This window comes from Dioscorea cayenensis, chromosome 13, assembly GCF_009730915.1.
Source record: "Dioscorea cayenensis subsp. rotundata cultivar TDr96_F1 chromosome 13, TDr96_F1_v2_PseudoChromosome.rev07_lg8_w22 25.fasta, whole genome shotgun sequence".
Classification (NCBI taxonomy): Eukaryota; Viridiplantae; Streptophyta; class Magnoliopsida; order Dioscoreales; family Dioscoreaceae; genus Dioscorea; species Dioscorea cayenensis.
The window spans coordinates 2,975,184-2,996,014 of NC_052483.1; the positions used below are offsets into that span (position 1 = coordinate 2,975,184).

At 37.0% G+C, this 20,831-nt stretch overlaps 1 pseudogene; it reads right to left on the minus strand.

Moving 5' to 3' along the window:
- Positions 1–8,394: 8,394 nt before the first annotated feature.
- Positions 8,395–12,221, minus strand: LOC120274954 (annotated as a pseudogene).
- Between the last annotated feature and the right edge of the window lie 8,610 nt (positions 12,222–20,831).

A 20,831-nucleotide genomic window follows, 5' to 3' on the forward strand; every position in this document is an offset into this window, starting at 1 on the left:
ATTGTCTTCTCTACCACTGAGCACTTGTGCAATCCTCCCCTTCACACATGCAAAAACACTAAAATTAACAACAAATAAAGGGTTATTTATTTGCTGGTGATCATATTGCTGTTTTTCTATATTTAAAAAAAATATATTATTAGTCATTCATATATATATATATATATATCATGTGTTAAAGAAGCAAGCCACTTTGATTTTTTTCTTGTTTTGAGGGTAAATATGTGTTTCTAAATAAATAAATAAATCGAAATATATTTAAATCAAAATATTTAAAAATAGATATTTTTATTAAACATCTTTTATAAACAAAAAAAGAAATATATATTTTAAGTACTCTAATGATATCTAGGTCTATTAAGTATTAACATCGGGTCCCTTGCGTAAAGTGTTCTTTCAGGAAAGACCCTAAATCGAATATCAAAGCCTATGCAAGATGAGGGCACCGATGTGTTGAGATATTAATTTCTTGTTTATGCACGTCCCAGATTTCTCCTTAATGGGAAAGTATGTCGCCTATTTGTAAATAGATGTATACATATATTAAGTACAGTTAGCTTAAACAACCACCGTGAGGTTTAGCATGAGATAAATTACAACCAAGTGCGTACCTTTGTTTGTAACAATTGGAGGAGACATTATCAAAATCAGAAAAGAAGTTCCTAAGGTTGAGATCATTAGCAAGAGTCCAATTGTAATAATGAAGCAAGTTACCCAGTGATCCGTTTAAGGATGATAGGCATTGCTAAGGTTGAGTCGGGTATTGACCAATTTCCACAAACTCCGCCAAAAGTAGCTAAGAAACTGTGTATCTCGGTCGGAGACAATCGAGGATGGTAGGCGATGGAGACGGTAGACATCACGGAAGAATAGCTGGGCCACATTGACAGCATCTGTCATCTTCTTATAGGGAATGAAGTGCACCATCTTGGAAAAACGGTCTACCACCACAAAGATAGAGTCGTTACCACGTTGAGTCATGGCAGGCCCAACACAAAATCCATGCTGATGTCCATCCATGGATGTGAAGGTACTGGCAACGGCATGTAAAGGCCAGCATTGGTTGCGCTCCCATGGAGATCTGGCATATTCGGCATTGTTGAACAAATTTTTTGACATCCTTATGCATTATCAGCCATAAGTAGGAAGACTAAATCAACTGGAGCATCCTGTCCCTTTCCACGTGGCCTTCACCTTGTAACTCTCTGATAATTTGCTTTCTTAAACTGCAATCTGGGACACATAGTTGATTTCCCCAAAATAAGAAACCATCATGGAGTAGGAAATCTATCCATTTTGCGGCTTGTACATCTAGTAGAATCTTTGACAAATCATGTAAAGAGTCAAAACTGGGTACCTCAACTCGCAATGTGACCATAAGGTTGCTTCACCTACTGAGTGCATCTGTAACACGGTTAGAGAACCCTGCTTTATGCTTTACGACAAAGGTAAAACTCATTCAGAAAGTTTACCCATCGGCCATAGCGAGAGGACACTTATCTTGCTGATGTATATGCCGTAGGGTGGGGTGATCCGTGTACAAGATGAACTCCCGATGAATCAAATAATGCCTCCATCGCTTAATGGCCTGCGCCACAGCATAGAATTCGACGTCATAGATGCTGTAGTTCAATTGGGCCCCAGACAACTTCTCACTTAAAAATGCGACAGGTCGCCATTGCTGGCTTAAAACATCCCCAATCTCTACCTTGGAGACATCGGTGTGCAACTCAAACGCGTGGTTGAAGTCGGGTAGTGCAAGGACAAAAGTAGTGGTCAAACGCTCTTTCATCATACGGAATGCGACCTTGGCCTCGTTGGCCCAAACGAACTTGTTGCCCTTCATGCACTCGGTGAGCGGTGCCAAGATACTGCTAAAGTGTGCAATGAACCACCTATGGAAAGAAGTGAGGCCATGGAAACTCCTCACCTCAATGATACTTGTGGGAGTCGGCTACTGTTGTATTGCCATGATCTTTGCTTTATCTACTAAAACAACATAACCAAGAAATAATACCTTGGATGTAAAGAAAATACACTTCCTCTTGGCCGCATAAAATTGTTGAGAACGAACGGTGGCGAGGATGTCTTGAATATGTACAATGTGTGTCTCTTGGTCCACGCTATAAATGAGGATGTCATCAAAGTACACGACCATGGACTTGCCAATGAAGGGCCGCAGTAGTTGATTCATGACCCGCACAAACATGTTGGGGGAGTTAGATAACCCGGATGGCATAACCATTCACTTGTACAACCCCTTGCGTGTTTTGAATGCGATCTTCCACTCATCTCCTTCACGCACATGTATTTGGTGATACCCACTCTTGAGATCTAGTCATGTGAACACCGTAGCACCACTAATTTGGTCAAGTAAATTATCCAAACAAAGAATAGGAAACTGTTACCTGATGGTAATTTTGTTGATCGCTTGACTATCCACGCACATGCGCTAGGTGTCATCCTTCTTTGGTGTCAATAAGGCCGGGACCACACATGGGCTCATGCTCTCGCGGATGTGCCCCTTCACCAATAGTTATTCCACATGAGGCCTCAATTCCTTGTGTTTCTGGGGGGTCATCCTGTAGTGGGATCGGTGTGGTAGGACAGAGCATGGCTGCAGTTCTGCCTGATGGTGGATGCCCCGAAGAGGTAGAAGGCCATCTAGCAAGTCATCAGGGAAGACATCATGGAACTCATCTAAGAGAGGGAGAATAACTTCCGGGATTTCTGGACCTTCCAAGTTCTCGTTAACCACCTTCCCGAGCAAGACGAACGTGGCTCCCGAATCCAGTAACTCCCTTCCAAATAGTGCATATGACAACAGGTTGACGTTGGCGGGCAGTAGATTCTCCACCCGCTTGGTAGGCACTAGCACAATCTTCACTCCCCCAAATGCAAAGCTGTAAGAGTTCAAGCGGCCGTCATTAATAACTCACCGATCATACTGCTAGGGCCTTCCCAATAGTAGGTGACACGCATCCATGGGAACTACGTCACACCATACTTCATCTCTATACTTCGCGCCAATCAAGAAAGCAACCAATGCACACTTAGAAATGGGCAGTTCACCTCCCTGCTTGAGCCAAGCCAATTTATACGGCGTTGGATGCCGTTTAGTGGTAATTTTGAGCTTTTGCACGGCCTCCTCAGAGATAATGTTTTCACAGCTACCTGGATCAATCACAAATCAACACACCTTACCTAGGAGGGTGCAGGTAGACTGTAAGATGTTAGTTCTCAACCATTTATCTTTGGTAGCCCGTGGTGTCAAACAAGATCTACGTACAACTAAAGCACTCCGGACGTCTCCCTCAACTACCTCCTCATCGAGGTCACCTTCGTTAAACACCTGCGGGCCTACATCAGTTGTGTCTTTTTCCTCATCTGCCAACATAATTCTCTTGCCCATCTTCCTACATTCCGCTTGACAATACCCCTTTTCTCCACAACTAAAACAATGGATAGTGCTATTGGCTCCCTTCACAGTTATAGTACACACAGGTCAGTCAGTTGAAACCCCTCGTTGAGTTACGCCAGTCGGACCGACAGCAATCGGTCGACTGCCTCCAGGTGTCGCCCCTAAGCTTGTAGGGGCTGAGCGCCGTTGTTGCCATTCAATAATTAATGTTTGTAGGGGACTCGCAACCCTCCGATGTATCGCGCCACCAACTAATATGTTGATTCTTAAATCTCATTCTGAGCCAGCAATTGATAGAACTCCATTATATATTGCTCCACGGAATCCGTGCCTTGGAAAAGATTGTGCAAATGGCTGAAAATCAAACGCTGATAGTTTTGGGGCAAGAAAGTTGAGCACATGTGTTTCTTCATCTTCTCACAAGAATTAATCTTGTCTTTGCCCAGTCTACTACGGCTCAATTTCAGTTGTTGCTACCATGCGGTTGCGCAGCCAAGAAGCCTTGTTGCCACCAATAGGACCCTCCTATCCTCGGGGACCGCCTTGAACTCCAAAACTTCCTCAATTGTAGTCAGCTAGTCAAGGAATTCTTCCGCTTGCAGACCACTATGAAATTCTGAAATTTCTCAACCACATGCCAGATTCCCATCGTCTGTCTTCATCGTGGAGATTTCTAGCATCTCCCCCACGATTGTGCCCCTCGTGTCGCCTTGCTTGCATGATGCCCGCAAAGTAACCATCATCCTCTTCCAACAAGTCTTTGCCCCCACTCTCGGAGACATGACCTTGATTAGTGCTTCCCATCATATGTGTAAACCTTTAGGTCAATTCCTCCATCATCCGCTCCATTCGAAGGTCTAAGAGGCAACCAACCCGCTATATATTCAAAACGGGCATCATCATCAAGCTCGTAGATCTCCTCCATCTATTGAGTATGGCTTCCTCATACACGCGGTGGCATAATCGATTCGGCTCTGGTACCAAACCGATACAGCTGTATACCTAAAACCGTTGATTCGCACATGAATACCTGGTAGCAAGCCTTCCAACGCTTGTTGATCAAAGATAACCAGGATTGGGAAAAGAGTAAAAAAATCTTATTACTCAATAAAGTAATGATCACAAAACTGTTTTACTATAAATGACAAAATTAAGGTTTCGAGGCCTAGATGATGGAATTTGGTCAAATTTCGGTATGGCTCACGAGCTTGTTCAAATTAGACCCATAAAACATAAAAACTCCACCTCCCGGTAAAATGACCAAAATACCCCTCCGCTTGGTTGAGTCTCATTTCTGCATGAACACGTAGGCTAGCTCTTCCATATGTCCCGTATCATTCCCCTAGGCAGAACAAAATTTGACCCTAAATTTTCATCGTCTGAAGAATCCCCATAGTAGGGTAACAAGTGTTTGACGTTGACGGATTTTCTCCACATCTATGAGTGAATGCCTCTTGAATAGACTAACCGACATGTGTGCTACTAGTGCGGTCGGCTGGGCAAGTGTTGTGAGGCTAACTCGACAGTGCCAGTATTGGATATCCCCTGATCCATAGCAACTTGTCCATCTTTAAAAATAATAATAATTTTAATTTACGTGAAAGTTGAAAATTAAATGTTGGCTGTAATTTTTTTTTAAAATTTTTTATTTTTTATTTTTGCATGTGTACTTTTGTGGTTTGATGCAGATATTTGAAAACCAGTTTCAATTTTGATATAAGTGAGAAAATGAAGTGAATAATAACTAAAGGCACAAAATGATAAAAGAAATTTGTGATTTTGGATGAGAAAATTGCATGTGATTTAAATGAGAGAATCATGGGTAGCAATTAGCACAAGAAAATTGGTCCTATATTTTCATTGAATAATATGTTATATTTCTTAAAGAAAGTTTTTTATAAGCTTTTGCTTCTAAAATAACTTTTTTTTTTTTTCAATTTTTTCAATTAAGAAAATTAATCCAATTGTGGTAAGTGAAACCTCTTGGCTTTTGAAACTTCTTGGAATATGTAAAACATGTCTTTTTGAAATATTTGTTCATAATTGACTTTTTGTTGTCGTTTGTTTTATTCTCAGTTGTATTTTTTAAAATTTTTGTTTTGTATCATTCAATTATTGGCAAAATTATTTTCTGTCTTTATCATTCAACATAGTCTAGGGGTGGCAAAAATGCTGGTCCTGATAAAACCGAGTCCAGATAACTACTACTATAAATAAATAATTTTATTGTTTGAACTCGGTCCGATTTTAAATTCTGACAAACCTAACTTGTTCATACCCAGTTTCTTTTAAAATCAGGTTGTCCGAATGTCCGAATCTTATAAACTACATTTAGCTTCACTCAAATATTAAATTATAAAAAATAATTCAATTCACATTATATGCAAAAAAAGAAAAAGTACAACAATCCAAAACCCAAATCAAGTCATACAAAATTTCAAGTTTTAATAAAAAAAACCCATATAAGTTTGAAGTTTTTGGAAAATTGGGATTAAAATAATTGGGCTTATAATTTTGGTCTTTTAAAATTTTAGAGGTACAAAAGCCCGGTTGTCCGAATTTCTTTATCCAAACCCGGCCCGGATTTAAATTCAAACAATCTAGCAATGTCCAAACTCGGCCTAGATTAACACAATTTTTGTCCAAACCCGGCCCGAATTAAGGGCAGGACAAAACTGGGTCAGTGGTCCTGGACAAAGTATTGCCACCGCTAACATGGTCCATGCTTTTTTTAATATTTATACTTTTGAAATATTTAATATGGTTTTAATTCATTTTAGATATTTTATTTATTTTTCAGCCTATATGAATTTTAAAACAAAAATGAATGATGATATATATAGTTTTTCAAACTTATGAATTTTTTTTTTTACAAATAAACAACAAATATTAATGCCCTCATTTAAGGAAAGTCAAAGGCATGCATAGACATACGCAAGAGGTCATTGATAACTAATCAAAATTTATCTCATTAATATATTTTTAAAAATAAAAAAAGTTTCATATTAATTTTTTAGATTAAAAAAATCATATAATCTATTTTTCACATAATATGTAATTTGATATAAATATTAGATCTTTTGACTGTTAGGAGGGTCCAAATGGTAGAGAATTAAGTTACTTAAGTAAATATTTTTTGGTTAAAATCCTTATATAATACACTGAAAAACACTCATAGGAAAAGATTAAAAAAAATACAATATATATATATATATATTGAAAATACATAAAAATATGGAACAAAAATGAGTAAACAACTCCATGCTTTTATTTATAACTGCAAAATCATACTTAATTAATTATGGTTTGTTTTTAATTAAATTAAAAAAATTTATTTATTTATTTATTTATTTAGTAAGATAATACAAAAATAACATAAAAGGTTTACCCAAAGGTATAATAAAAAATAAAAGCTAGTTTATATCTACCTTCAAATCCTCAACTATGATTTCAAGGGGAGTAGAATCCTTAACCTTTCATATAAAAGCTAATCATACTACCACTCGAGTTACATATATTTGGGCTATAGTTAATTTTAAAAAAAAAGAAAACATTGAAAGGGTCTAAGTTGATTTTTCTTAATTAATCATTATATATATATTTCTTTCTTTTAATATTTTAATAAACCAAGGAGGATGAGATGATGGCCTTTTGAGCACTTAGAAGCCAATTTCCTTGCAAAACAAGGTGCAATTAATAGCCAGTTGCACCAACCGTGAGATGTGATTAAAAACCTAGTCTCCTAGACTCCTACCAAGTTAATTTTGGTTGTTATTTAACAATAACATAATTTTTATTTCTTTAATGTTGCATAATTTTGGGCGTTATATTATCAATATTTGATAATATATATTATTTTTTAATAAAATAATTTTATTTAGCTCTATGCATAATTTTGGGTATTATATTATTTATTTTTAAGGATTATTTTATTTTTGCACCACATTGTATAGAAATCAATTAATGGTAAAAATCATTAAAGTGGAACATGATTCTCTTTATTTCTTATACCGTTAAATAGATAACACCTATGAAGTAAAATATGATTTTGTAATTATTGCTAGTTACCATATCTTATACTATTGTATGATAGAGTTATGTATAGACCATTAGAGTGAAGATCCTTAGGAAAGTCGTGAATATTTGTAGTTGACAAATATTGAATTGAACCATTGATAAATTCTTCACCGTCATAGAAAGAGATTTATATCCATAAAGAATCTATTATTTGTGAGGATCATTAAATTTTATATGATGTATACTATTTTAATGTTGCCAACAATAATGCTCAATTGAGCCATATATGAACACTCTGGATTTTATAATAAAGACATAAAAATTTATAATTAGCCAATATGGGATATTATTTTTTTTTACAGAAGAGAGTAGGCATATCATTTTCCTCCCAACTTAGAAATTAAAAGTTAACTTGTGGCTTGTCCAAATTTTATCAAAAAAAATTATCGAATTAAAATTAAGCTTCTCTCCTCTTGCATATTAATTTTGTTACAACTCTTCTTCATTTTGCCTTCTCTTTTAAATCAATCTTTAATATCAATATATTATTTTTTATTTTTAATAAATATGATTTATCCATCTTTTTAACATAAACAACAACAATAATAGTAACAGTAAATAATAATTTTAGCAAAGCGAAATGAAATTAAGAAACATCTCATAGATGAGGATGGAATGAAACTACTCAAATGTCACATGAGCCATAAAACAAAGACAATTAACTTAAACTTAACATAAGATAGACTCATGAGCAAATACAACAATCTAACTTCACATCCCTTCCGATATTGATAAAGATGCACGCAAAGCCTTATTCTCACTCCTCATCTCATCATCTGCAAGAAAATATCCCAAGTTTAATATTCATACCAACATATATTTAATTAATCAAAATAAACTATATTTATAATATAAATAAATAAAATAAATTTCAAAATTTATTAGTTATTACACCATTATATGAAGTTGGCAGGGCCCCGTCCAAACTTGAAAGTCTGACTATTGATGCTCTCTATCAGGATGTTTGCAGAATGAATTCCTATATAATAAAAGAAGATTAAAAAAATTAATTATATAAAATCTCAGCATTTTTAACTGTGATAGATTTTAAATAATTATATATATATATATATATATATATATATACACATGTACATATACATATAAAAAGAATCGAACCTGCTAAATAAGCACCATGAACATAACCATTGTAATGCTCGCTTGTGTCGCCGGTGAAGTGAACCCTTCCAACAGGTTTCTTCATTTTGATATTAATATATAAGAGTATGGAGTTGGTAAGTAATAAATAATAAAAAGTATGTATAACCCAAAAAAAAAGAAAAAAAAAGGCATGATACGTTACCCTTATCTATTCATACTCATTTTTGTTAACACCAATTGGCCAATTGGAGAATGTGCCTTTGAAAAACCTATCAGACCACCATCTCGGTACAAAAATATCAGTTGCCTCTGGTATGTCTTTTCCAAACATCTCCCTTAAAACCTCCATGACTTATGCCTTTGTTTCCTCATCAGATTGTTGTTCTATTCTTCTAGATTCTTCGTCAGAGACTGTGACAAGTAACACATTCGCTCCTGGATATTGTTTCTCAAATTGCTGCAAATAATAGATCATATGTTATTTTATATTAATTTAAATATTAAAAACATAAAATAATAATAATAACAATAACAACTTGCCTGCCAATAGGATAATACCTTCTCCTCTCACTAGCATATAAGAAAAACTCAGTTCCATTTTCAGTAGGCCAGAATGTTTCATTGAATTTAATAAATATCTTGGTGTGAACTGCCATGTCAAACTGATACAAGGCAAAGATCTTCCAATTCTAGTGAAATACAAAATAAACATATATCAATTTAGTTACAATCTAAATATGGTAATAATATATTTTGTTGTAAAACTAAAAATAAGATACATCTAATTAATCAAGGGATAGAAAATATTCCTTTCTAGGCTATTGAAAAATAAAAATGACAAAGGGATACAAGGGTGAATTGTACAAGTATGTATTTATGACCTTTAACCTCATGCATAAACTACAAAGAAAACCAATAAATTTAAAATGATGTTTAATAAGATGCAATTAAAAATACAATGAATTTTTAGTTACAATGTATAGTATTTATAAAATTATGTATTTGAAAATACTTAAAAGTCAAATCTAGTGTTTTGTTAAATATAACTAAAATATTTTATATTTTATTTGAGAAATTTAAAATATAAATATATTTTATATAATTTCGTGAAAAAACATTTCCCTTGTTTTCACCCTCATCCGAAGTACCAACATTCACTGCATGCAATAATACAATGTGGGGCTCTTTAAAAATAATTTTATAATCTAGTTAACTAAACAACATTTTTTTATAATATTTTTTTTATTATAACTTTCAATTCCTAGTTGAACTAAAATGAATTGGTTTGATGAATTAATTAATTAATAATTTTTTTAAAAAAATTACTATACATATATAAAGAGTGGGAAGATGAACATACAGGAAGAACAGGATTGAATCTGATGAGATGAGTTTGCAGAACACCAAGACTGACAGAAACCATGACATAATCTGCTTCATATGTCTCACCATCTTCAGTGAAAACAGTAACACCATTGTCTGTATAATTTATTTCTCTCACAACCTGCATAAATATTTAACAACCATTAATTAAGTTCTTCCAATCATAATTTATTGTTCTATTTCCAGCGTGCAACAATATTCTGTATTCTTAGAATAAATATATTGCAATTATTCTTCATTCGATATTTACCAAAATTTATGAAATATTTAAAAAAGTTTAAAACAAATTATAATTGAATTATAATATTCATACGGAAAGAATTATGGTTTTATAAAACATAGAAAAATCATAATAAATTACTAAATTTTAAAAAAAGAAAGTGTAGATATATTAAAAAAAATTGAAAATTATAGTTATACCCTGGAGAGAAAAAATCATATGTAACCATGTCCGTTTATAATTTCTTCATATTTGTACTTTCCACTAATCAATTTAAAAGCTGAAAATAATATTATCTTTAACCGAAAGTTAATTGCCTAATTATCTTTAACCCAAAGTTAAAAGCAATTATGTAATTGTTGTTTCTATTAAAACTTTTATAAAGGTGTGCTTATAAAGTCGTAGATTACCTTAATTTACACTTCAATTTAACCTCTTTTACATAAACTAAGTTGATATAAACCCAAAAGTCTAAAAATTTGTAAATGCATATCAGTAAAATTATATGTAATCGATATCATGTTAAATAAAAATACATTAATATTACCTTTAATCCAAAGTTAAAAAGTCCCATTGTTTTTAAGCGAATATAAATATCAATTGTAGTTCGCATTAATGCTTTTATAAAGTTAGATATGTTTATAAGTCATAATAAAAATTTTACCTTATACCTAAAAAAGGTATAAATATAAATATATCTATAAATTATATGTAATAACTCGGATATATATATATATTATCATGCATGTTAACTAAATGAAAATATATACCTTGTTAAATGAAATACGTGAATCAATAATGTTGCCATTTTCATCTGTTTTAAGGAACTGACGAGCTAAATGTTCTACAATGCTACCATAACCCCCGTTGGTCAGCCACAAAGTAAACATCTTCACCAAAGTTACTAAATGTTGGCAATGGGATTGTGTTTCTCATGCTTGTCACTCTTGGTGGCTCAGCAAACTCATAATCAAATGTGTAGTAGTCAACCGCCATTCCAACAGGATCTGTTGGCACACTGTATATATATATATATGCACACCCATCACTATATAATTAATCAAAATTATATATATAATTTTTCATATGATTGATTTTAAAGTTATTGTTTGTTACTGGTCTAGTAAACGACGTTGCAGGGTGAGGATTGAAATATCATCTCTCCCATTCTCAGCCAACTCAGGGACAATTTCTTCTCCGGCAGCTTCCACTTTTTCTGCTTTTTCTATTTCCTCCTCCACCGCTGAGATATCATACAATCCTCCCCTTCAAGCAAATAAACATAACAAAATCAACAATTAATGAATATATTTACACATATAAGTTTTAAACAAGTCTGTTTAAATTAATTAAAAAGAAATAATTATATCATACTTATTTTGGTTCTTCAAGTAAAAAATTTACTTATTTTCTCGCTTCAACAAGTATAATGTGCCATTGGAAGATTAGAACAGACACGTACATCAAAATAATAATTTAAGTTAAATAAAAATATAGTGATTTTAGTTTTCAATCATATATATGAATGAATTTGGTTGGTTTTCCTCCAAATCAACATGATAATTATTATGCCAAACACGTGACACAATATCATGCATGCATGAATATAATTCCAATCTGCTTCGTTGTTTTGTGCAAGATAAGAAAATGCAAAAGACAAGAGAAAAAGAAGATAAAGAAGAAGAAGAAATAAAAATAAAAATAAAAATAAACAAATTTTGCAAGAGAATAAAAAGAAAATTTTTCTAATGATATATAAACAACGTACCCATGTTTGTAGAAATTGGCTGATATATTATTATAGTCAGAACGGGAAATTCCTAAGGTTGAGATCATTAGCAAGAGCCCAAATAGGGTTAACCTTATTGCCATTAACACCTTCAACCCAGTTAGCACCTAGTTCTACATTTATTCCGGCAAAGGGCACCTTGTGCATGCGGCCGCCGATGCGGTCAGTGGCCTCCAAGATCTGTATGTTTGTTATGCCGGCGTCCGACAAAGTCTTGGCAGCCATAATTCCTAAAGTTATATATATATATATATATATACCTGTTATTTTATGTATGTTTTGTGTGTATTATAAAGAGTTGAAGAAGTACATATATGCATGCATATTGGTAGGACTTTTTAGGATTCACCGGATATTCCGACGCCGACAATGATCACTGAAGGGTTGGTTGATGTGGCTTTTTGAAAAAAAGTGGATAAACCACATTGATTAAACAAAAATCCAGTACAAATCTCTACCAACTGTAGAGCAAGATATAACACACACCCCCAAACCCGACCACCAGAGGTGGTTACAAACAAACCCCACAAAAGATACATCACACAGGAGGTGAAGAACCTCCTCAGTCGAAAACCTCCGCCCCACTACTCCTCCCTAGGAACATGAACCTCGTTAGACTCCGCAGTCACGCTAAGTTCCTCCGCCCTCAGACCTAGGAACTCCAAACTGCGATGGATGCACCTCAAAGAGTCGTCCAAGCGTCCTTATGCGCTGTCAGTGTCTAAACAACACCAGATAATAAAATGCGATCTATTTTCAGGATTATAGCATGTGCTGGCATAACAGTGGCATTAAAAACACAGTCATTTCTAGCTAGCCAGACATTCCACACAATAGCTTTCACAACAAGATCACCAATGTCCCTCTGAGTGTGTCGTAAAGATAACCTCCAAGAGCCCCAAATATTGGTCACCGAATTAGGGGGGTCCGGTAAATGCAACAGCCTATAGAAGTAATACCAAATTGGACTAACATAGGGGCAGGAAATGAACAGATGATTAACAGATTCGACGTCCTTAAGACAAAGCACACACGTTGCAGTAGGCAACCTATTACATCTCCGCTTTTCGAGATTCTCCAGAGAAGGGATCCGATTCTTCCAAACCAACCAATTAAAAGGTTTATCTTTTTCGGGCATCTGCTTTTCCAGAAGAACCGAGAAACAGGGCAACGCAGGGCCCCATCAATCATAAAGTTGTACAATGACTTCACTGAGAAAGTGCCATTCCTAGTGAGATTCCAAGATTTGGTATCCCTTATACCTTCCCCGCTGTTCTTGAGCATCACCCGCGACGAGTAACCCTCCGCTCATTCCGTGAAAACCCTCGTTGTCAGCAAATGTGCAAGGTCACAAACCGAAGCATTCTGATGAGGAGAATTACAAAACAGCTCCGGCCAAATGTACCTCGAAGCGATGCCATTAAGACAGGGATCTTTCCAAAATAGCGTTTCCTGACCAGTACGAATCTTATGTGAGATACAAGCACGTAAGACAGGGATGCAACTGATAACCCCTCTACAAAAAAATGACATGCTGTCAATCCGTCTAGGAAACAAGTCCCAGTGTGCCAATGAATAATTAAAGCGGATCACCTCCAACAGCCACCAGTTGTCCTTCGACATAAATTTCCATCACCACTTCCCAAGGAGTGCGTGATTAAAAGTTTGTAGATCCAGAATGCCCCATCCACCATGGTCCCGAGGACGGCAGAGGTTCTTCCAGCTTACTAGTCTACAGGCCGGGTTGTCAATATTTGGGCCCGTCCACAAAAAATCTCTTCTAAGCTGATCAATATTCTTTATAACCCAAGCCAGGAGGCGAAAAATAGACATCCAGTACGTCGGCAACGCTATAAGGACAGAGTTAACCAACGTTAATCGACCCCCCAACGAGAGGAAACTGCCTTTCCAGGATGCAAGCCTTTTGCGCACTTTAAGAATAATCCCTTCCAAATTCTGACATCTAGGTCTGCGTCCCACGATCGGACTACCCAAGTAAGTCACCGGTAACTGTCCAACCTGACAGCACAGGGTATCACTGGCCTCCTTCGTCAGAAGATCACCCCATTTGCTAGAATACAAACAAGTTTTGGAGAAATTGGATGCAAGACCAGTCATGCCCTCGAAAACAAACAGAAGCAATTTGACAAGTCTTAGGACCTCCAGTCCACCCGTCGTCAAAATAAGTAAGTCATCCGCATCATGGAGGTTACACCGGTTCCCATAGCTACCAAGTGGAACACTCATCATAACCTTAGATTTCAAAGTGTGGGGGAATATTGCACTTAACACATCAGTAACCAAGATAAACAGTAAAGGTGATAATGGATTTCCCTGTCGTAGGATGCACTTCACCCATCCAATCCAAATGTCCCCAAATCCCCTCGCCTTCAGTAAGTCAAACAAGACTTCCAATTGACGTGATCAAAGGCCTTTGTAAAATCCACTTTAAGGATGTGCCCTGGTAGCCTTCTGTTATTAATGCTAAAAATCAACTCCTCCGCCATCGCAACATTTTCCAAGATGCATCTCCCTTTGAGGAATGCAGATTATTTTGCATCCACTAGCCTATCCATCACCTTGCTGAGCCTTGTCGCAAGGATCTTTGATAGAATTTTAAGTGTGGAGTTGATTAAACTAATGGGTCTATAATCATCAGGTCCCTCCGGAGTCACCACTTTGGGAATGAGGGCAATGCTTGCCCAGTTAATCCTTTCAAGATTCGCTCTCCCTTCAAAGAAATCTTCACAAAGATGTAAGAGATCCAATTTAATAGTATTACAAAACTGTTTAAATAATTGGATCGGAAATCCATCTGGACCGACGCGTTATCACCATCCAAATCGAATACCGCCTCCGTCACTTCCTCAAGAGAGACAGCTCCCTCCAGTGGAGTCAGGTCCACCGGGCTCTTATGCTCCATAAGAGCCTGCAAATCAATCTTATATCTAGAAGTCATCCAGGACCCAAATTGCTGGTGCAGACGATCAGTGAACAGCTTGCCAATCTCCCTTGGAGTAGTGAACTCCAAACCCTCTAGTCGTAAGGAATTGATGAAATTCCTATTTTTACGACCATTCACCGTGGCATGGAAAAATTTTGTGTTCTCATCTCCTTCCCTTAACCAAAGTAATCGGGATCTCTGCTTCCAGTAAATCTCTTCATGTTTGATAGTCTCCCAAAGTTTCTCCCTCAGCACCTGTTCCTGCTGCACCTCAATAGGGGTGGGTTGTCGTGACTCTTTAATGATATCTAACTTATCAATCTCATGTAACAATTCTTACTTTTTTAGTTTGATTGATCCAAAGGAAAATTTGGCCCAACGTCGGAGCTGCTCCCGCAAAGCAGACACCTTTTTAGCCATTACAAATGCCCCACAGCCCTCAAGCGACGTGGAATTCCACCATTGAACAATTCAGTCCTGAAAACCATCAATCGTGGTCCATGCTAATTCGAATCTGAAGGGTCTGGGCTTGGACAGATGCATGCCCATCTCCAACCGGAGATGGACATGATCTGAACCCATTCTAGGTTGACATTTCTGAATTATCTTAGGGAAGAGCACTGTCCACTCAGAACTGATAAGGAATTTGTCAAGCTTCACCCAAATCGGATCCTCTTAACCATTCGTCCACGTAAACCTTCTCCCAATCATAGGTGGCTCCAAAAGCATCATATCCTGCAGGAAGCCGGTTGCCGCCCTAATGTCCATCAAGTTACGATCCCCACCCCGTTTGTCATCTATGGAAAAAATGGCGTTGAAGTCCCCACAGACAACCCAAGGGATATTAGTAGAACACCTGCATGTTCTAAGTTCCTCGCAAAAGGCAGGTTTTAAAGACCTCACATTTGGTCCATACACCGCAGTGCAGCTCCACCAAAGGTTCTCTTTCACAGACAAAAAATCCTTAGTCAAACTGAACACACCCACTTTAACATGCTGCCCCTTCAAAAGCCCACTATTCCAACCGATAATAATACCCCCTACCGAGCCCCGCGCGGGGGCGAATGAAATGGCAGGGGTCACCTCCTTTAATTTTGATTCTTGTAGGCAGCATACATCCGCAAAATGTAAGTTTAAAAAATATTTAATGAGGAACCTCTTACCTGGTCTCCCCAATCCCCGCAAATTATAATTGATAATATTCATAAAAAAAAACATTCAAGTCTCGTGGACCTCAGAAGAGGTCTCCGCCTGTTCCTTAGCATTACATTGCAATTCAAGAGAACGAATATGATTAATACAATCATGCACAGCTTCAGTGAAATTAATGCCACAAGAATTATAGTATTTTAACAATTAAACATCATACCAATCATTAATCAACAGGGGTTTGGACGACATACCTTTCATGCCATCGCCTTTTATCCCCTTCTTCTTAGTGGATTTGGGCGGCTCCGTCACAAACCCCGCATCTTCAGTAAAACGAGAGGGAGGTTTTTTCTGTCTCTCGCTTCTTCTAGTACCTAGGGGTTGTTCTCCCTCTGCCACCTCTGCCTTGGATCCAAGGTCGGGAAGAAGGACCCTTAAGTTTCTTTCAAACTCTGAGGTACACTCATCGGTGTCAGAAAGAATCTCCGGAGAGGTATGTTGCGCCGGGATCCTCACGGCAACTTCCTTTCCCTTGCTTATATCCCCACTCCCCTCTTGCTCTTGAGCCACACTACACTTTAGAGGAAATAAGGCCCACCGACCAGCATGGAATTTCCAGCAAAAACCCACAGGATGGTCTAAATCGGGTGCAAGTGGAGTGATTGAGATTTCCCTATCATCATCAATGATCGGCTCCCCCTCAACCTAAACTGAAGCTGCCACCCCCGGTCCACTATTCCTTCCCTGATCGGACCCCACATTAGCACGAGGGTTAGACACCTGCTTAGACCCAATGCTATGGCCCAGGATTGGCCCACAGTCACCCAACTTGTGAGCATTATTAGTCACTAAGTGGGCCCTGACTTGCTCACTCTCCTCCCCTATTTGACCAACCTTTTGCCCACCCAAACAGCTCACAACGCAGAGAAGCAATGGGTCCACCAAGTCAATAAAACTCATGTCTCCCCCACGGAATCCCAGTTCACCATCCTCGTTCAGAGGGTCATAGACCCCATCCAATGCATTCATGGCCACGTGTCGCCCCATAGAACGAATAGAGTCACGCAAAGCCCCCACTTTAGCAGCTCCGACCTCGGACTCCCCGAAGTCGCCATCTGTCTCCTTTCTGTGGTCGCCACCTGTTGCTTCCTTAACACCCTGCGGCTGCTGCTGCTTCTTACGCTAGAGTTCGACACGTCCGTTTCTCGGGCCAAGCTCCCTTGAATTGTCACATCGCCGCTCTGGTGACCGAGCCCGCGACCGACCATCAGTCCCGCGCCGTTGGCCGTATTGACCGCTGGATCCCCTGGCCACACCCGGGTCCTAGGCTGATCATCGTCGACGTGAGAGCGATGCTTAACCACCGTCATCGAGCCGACATCCACACCCGGCAAACTTCTTCGGCCTTGCTCGGCGCTAACCCTCTCCGGCCGAGTCATCCTAGACGCCGTAGACTCCGCTCGTGATCGCCCTGACCTTGTCGCTGCCTCCATTGATGGTGAGCCATCTTCACCCTGGTGTAGGATATTCTTCCCTTTATCCTCCTTTGCAATGTCCTGAGCTGTCCTCCGGCACCTCGAAACATTCGAACCAGTCCCAGCCTCCACCACCGGCACAGCATAACGTCCCAATTCACGTTTGAAAACTGGCAACGCACCTTGATCTCCTGTAATAATCACCACATATTTTCTCATACCCAGACTAACCTCGATCTCCAGCGGCAATCTCACTCCCAACCGCCGTCGCACTAAGGCTGAAATAAATCATTTGTGAGCTGTCCTTGCTTGAGATAACGCCACTAGCTCACCGGCCTGCCGCAGAACCTCCGATATGATTCCCCAAGACCACCCATGCAGCGGCAGATTCCATACATGCATCCATTGCCCATTCCCCGAAGCTCGTCCCTCCGCTCCCAACTCGGCCGACCATGGAGCTAGATGAAGACTGCAAATACCGTCCTTTGTCAATGCCTTGAACGCCGCCAATTTGCAGATCTCCTTCATCTCCGCTTGGCTCTTCAACGGCACCACAAAGTTATATTCATTCAACGTGTAATTGGCCTGGCTAGTGTCCAGTTGATGAGTGCCGGCGCCACCTCCAACACACTCGATTCATTCACATCACCTTCAACAATTGAGAGAATCGCCACCTTATCCAACTCCTCCCATGTCGAAGTGACCTCCGGCAAAATAGGCAGCGAGACCGTCAGTCGTCTAGGCACCAGTTATCGTGAAGACGTAGGCTCCGTGCTACGAGACTCCTCGCCGCCGTGAACTGGAGAATCCGAAAGCTTCCATTTGGATCGCACATGAAGTCGTTTGCGATTTGGGCTACGCCTCAGCATCACCTTACAGCTCGTTGCCAGGTGACACACCCCCGAACACTAGAGACACACCACCTGGTGCCAGCTTTGATGTGGTTGTTGATGTTGTTGGAGATAGTAGTAGTATTAGTGAGAATAAAACTCGTGATAGTACCAGAAGGGCTACTACTCTTCCCATTGTTTCTTTCTTGATGTCTAACAGTACTCCCTTTGAGTATATTTTGTGGTGCAATGGATGAGGAGGATAGGGCATGCATTTATAGAACAAAGATGTGAGGAACATGATGTGAAATGACACTTATAATTTATGTATATGTTTGCACGCCTGCAAAAAATATTTTTAAATTTACATGTATAATACTGGTGAAACTTTAGTGTACAGTATCATTTCTAGAAAATATGAATATATATATATTTTTTGTCGTCCATTAACTTCTGAAATAGTTTTCTTTTATTGGTGTGCTAAAAGCTCTTTGATTAGGCACTGGAGTAACATTATTTGTTGATAAATTCTTAACTTGAGAACTTTGTTGATTCACACAATAAGTTTGTAGGATTCTCAAAAATCATAATTAGAATATATTCCATCAACTGAAAATTTTTGCATAAAGTATTTTCAAATTTATTCTCATATAATTGCTTAAATATACTAACAGCCTCTTGACCTATTAATAATGGGTCTTTTATATAAAATTCTCAAACAACGAAACTTATTTATTTTATTTACATGTTGTTCAAAGAAAAAATTGAGAAAATATTAATTATAGTGATGTACGAAATATGAAATAGAAATTAAGAATCTATGTCAATAAGGAGTGTATTTATAAAAAACAATAAAATAGAAAAAAAAAAAAGCAACAAAATTATATGGTATTTTAATAATATAATCTTTTCAGAGCATCAAGAATATTTAAACTTTATAGTTGTTTTTAATAAAGCTAATCAGATGTTTGGTGATTTATTTATCACTCAACAATTGAAAATTTTAATTATATTGTCATAAATATTTTAATAGAAAATTTTAATTCTATTTAATTACAATAAAATATTCTCATAATTACTCAAACTTTTAACATACATAGCTTCATAGATTTCTCATAAATTTAGAGTTATTTTCATAATTTAATCCCTTCATTACATTATACTCTCAAAGCCCTTCGTAATGAAGAAGCATGGTGAATGTTGCATTTGTACAAACATGAGAATAAAGATGTTAAATGAGGTTCTAGATTTAAATATAAATATAAATAAACAAATAAATAAATATTTTGATAAAATATGGGTAAGTCACGTTAAAGACGTGCATAGATTTGGAGTTAATACTTCAATATATTTGTGTTCTTACTCTAGGTAAGTTAAGATTTAAAAATATCTTTTGACAAGAATATGATCACTCTACACATACACAAAAGACCTAATTCTAATAAACCAATGAGTGGTTATTGATTTAAATATAATTGATTGAAAACAACACTTTTGATTTGCAAGTATGCCATGAAATTTTTTAAAATTTATTTATAAAAGAAACACATATACATAACAAAACACTACAATATATCAACTGCCCAATTAATTAGGATTTTATTTTGGTACTTCCAACCAAAACTCTTAACACCTTCACCTGATCGCTTTCATACATGCACATCTTTTATATATATGTTGCCTTCTAAACCTTCCACATGTCTCTGATTCATTATTGATGCCTTCCTTGCCAATAGGATTAATATTAAAAACATTAATATTGCCATCTTTGTAATGACTGAGAGCTTAAAACACTTAATTTTCAGGCAGAGGTTGAAGTTTTCTCCCTTATGCATGGTTGCAGTATAAATAGAGTGTGTGAGTGTATTGATTTATCCACTTTATTAAAAAAATTATTATAAGTATTTTAATTTTTTTAAATAAAACATGAAAAAAACTAATATATATATAATTTTTGAGCTATCACTTTTTTAAGACAAGATATTGGGGGTAACATAAAGAGAGACTTCTAAGAGGGGTACTTTAGTTTTTTGTTTTTGGCCAAGGTTTCAAACTTCAGCAACTCAAGCCTTCCCCATTCAGACCAATGTCTGTTCATAAAAACAATGACATATTTTTCAATAGGAAACAAGAAGCAGGACAGAAACATACATACAGGGCAACTATAAAAATAAAAATGACCACAGATGATGAAGAGAGAAAATAAGACATAGCTATACTCAAATTATCAAATTAAAATTATTTTTTAAAAAAAAATAGATAAATATACCCTTGTGAGCTGGAAAGTCTGCCACAGATGTCGAGGGCATATGTGTAATTTTGTAAAAAATAATTGAATCCGGCAGAGTGTCACATGGATATGGGGCCTATCTTTTCCCTAATCACCTTAGATGTCGTGCCATGGTTTGGCTGTTTGTTAGAGTTTCTTGTGGTTAAGAGAGT